The sequence below is a fragment of the Arachis stenosperma genome, chromosome 4, assembly GCF_014773155.1.
Source record: "Arachis stenosperma cultivar V10309 chromosome 4, arast.V10309.gnm1.PFL2, whole genome shotgun sequence".
Classification (NCBI taxonomy): domain Eukaryota; kingdom Viridiplantae; phylum Streptophyta; class Magnoliopsida; order Fabales; family Fabaceae; genus Arachis; species Arachis stenosperma.
In genome coordinates, this window is record NC_080380.1 from 49,137,060 (window position 1) to 49,140,155 (window position 3,096).

Below are 3,096 nucleotides of genomic sequence, written 5' to 3' on the forward strand. Positions count from 1 at the left end.
TCATGATTTTGTACAAAATTAATAATGTTTGATTGAATTAAGATAAACATGAAATTCCACTCCAATCACTTACTTATTGTGCAAGAAAGTGCATGAAACCTAATAAAAACAAGTAAAAATGCTAGTAAAACTAGCCTAAGATGACTTGTCATCACCTTTCCCCCACTGCGAGCTCTCTGTCTCTCGCTCTCGCCCTCTGTTCCGCTGACGACGAGGATGGCTCGCTTCGGTGACAACGACGGCGCGAACGGTAACAGCTGCAGCGGCGAGCTCATCTGCAGCGAGGAACAGCGTAATAACGTCGTCCTTCTTCTCCTCTGGTTCGTGGTCGGTGACGACAAGCACGAGGTCAGTGGCGATCCGTGATGGTGGCGACGGGCTGGAGGACGAGTGGCGACGGCTATGGCAGCGGTCTCCCTCTCCCACCGGCGCGCGCTCTCTCTTTCTCGGATCTCACTTCTCTCTTCTCTGCCGACACGACGGCGCGACGGCAGTGACGCCCGCCGGTGCCATTGATAAACCACTAATTTATGGTTTATCTTGTGCTCAATTGAGTGGTTTTTATCAACTCTTTACCCACTTATTCATATGATTTGCATGTTTTATATTTTCCTTCTTGATTCTGTGCTATGATTGAAAACATGCTTCTTTGGCTCTTATTTCCTTTTATTTAATCCTCTCTTATTACCATTAGATGCCATGATATGTGTGTTAAGTGATTTCAGGAATTATAGGGCAGGAATGGCTTAGAGGATGGAAATGAAGCATGCAAAACTGGAAGGAATACAAGAAGTTGAAGAAACTGAAAAGCTGTCCAACCTGACCTCTTTACACTCAAATAGCTATAACTTTAGCTGCAGAAGTCCAAATGATGCGGTTCTAGTTGCGTTGGAAAGCTAACTTCCGGAGCTTCGAATTGATATATAATTTGCCATAGCTGCCTGGTGCACGAAATTGTGATTCATATGTTATTGCATTTTGTAAAATTCATTGCTTTTTCTTTCCCTGGCAATGGCTTCAAAAACTGGTGCCAATACCATGGTTCACAACTTCGCACAACTAACCAGCAAGTGCACTGGGTCGTCCAAGTAATACCTTACGTGAGTAAGGGTCGATCCCACGGAGATTGTTGGTATGAAGCAAGCTATGGTCATCTTGTAAATCCCAGTCAGGTAGAGTCAAATATAATTGGATTAGATATTTAAAAGATAAATAAAATAAAGGGATAGAAATACTTATGTAAATTAATAGTGGGAATTTCAAATAAGCGTATGGAGATACTGTGCTCTTTCTTTTTCTACTTTCCTACTTCTTCCTTCAATCCTTCTTACTCCTTTCCATGGCAAGCTGTATGTAGGGCATCACCGTTGTCAATGGCTACATCCCATCCTCTCAGTGAAAAAGGTCCAAATGCTCTGTCACAGCACGGCTAATCATCTGTCGATTCTCAATCAGGTTGGAATAGAATCCCTTGATTCTTTTGCGTCTGTCACTAACGCCCAGCCTTCAGGAGTTTGAAGCTCGTCACAGTCATTCAATCCCGGAATCCTACTCGGAATACCACAGACAAGGTTAGACTTTCCGGATTCCCATGAATGCCGCCATCAATTCTAGCTTATACCACGAAGATTCTGATTAAGGAATCCAAGAGATATGCGCCCGGCCTAAGGTAGAATGGAAGTGGTTGTCAATCACGCGCGTTCATAGGTGAGAATGATGATGAGTGTCACGGATCATCACATTCATCAAGTTGAAGTGCAACGAATATCTTAGAATAGGAATAAAGAGAATTGAATAGAAAATAGTAGTAATTGCATTAAAACTTGAGGTACAGCAGAGCTCCACACCCTTAATCTATGGTGTGTAGAAACTCCACTCTTGAAAATACATAAGTGAAAGGTTCAGGCATGGCCGAGAGGCCAGCCCCCTGAATGATCAAAAGACCGAATGGCCAAAAGATCACTAATACAATAGTAAATAGTCCTATTTATAATAAACTAGCCACTAGGGTTTACAAGAGTAAGTAATTGATGCATAAATCCACTTCCGGGGCCCACTTGGTGTGTGTTTGGGCTGAGCTTGATCTATCCACGAGCTGAGGCTTCTTTTGGAGTTGAACGCCAAGTTGTAACGTGTTTTGGGCGTTCAACTCTGGGTTGTGACGTGTTTTTGGCATTTTACTCCAGACAGCAGCATGGAACTGGCGTTGAGCGCCAGTTTACGTCATCAATTCCCAAATAAAGTATGGAGTATTATATATTGCTGGAAAGCTCTAGATGTGTACTTTCCAACGCCATTGAGAGCGCGCCATTTTGAGTTCTGTAGCTCCAGAAAATCCATTTCGAGTGCAGGGAGGTCAGATTCCAACAGCATCAGCAGTCCTTTGTCAGCCTCCTATCAGAGTTTTGCTCAAGTCCCTCAATTTCAGCCAGAAATTATCTGAAATCACAGAAAAACACACAAACTCATAGTAAAGTCCAGAAATGTGAATTTAACATAAAAACTAATGAAAACATCCCTAAAAGTAGCTTGAACTTACTAAAAACTACCTAAAAACAATGCCAAAAAGCATATAAATTATCCGCTCATCACAACACCAAGCTTAAATTGTTGCTTGTCCCCAAGCAACTGAAAATCAAATAGGATAAAAAAAAGAGAATATACTATAAATTCCAAAATATCAATGAATATTAATTCCAATTAGATGAGCGGGACTTGTAGCTTTTTGCTTCTGAACAGTTTTGGCATCTCACTTTTTCCTTTGAAGTTCAGAATGATTGGCTTCTCTAGGAACTTAGAATTTTGGATAGTGTTATTGATTCTCCTAGTTAAATATGTTGATTCTTGAACACAGCTACTTTTATGAGTCTTGGCCGTGGCCCTAAGCACTTTGTTTTCCAGTATTACCACCGGATACATAAATGCCACAGACACATGACTGGGTGAACCTTTTCAGATTGTGACTCAGCTTTGCTAAAGTCCCCAGTTAGAGGTGTCCAGAGCTCTTAAGCACACTCTTTTTGCTTTGGATCACGACTTTAACCTCTCAGTCTCAAGCTTTTCACTTGGACCTGCATGCCACAAGCACATGGTTAG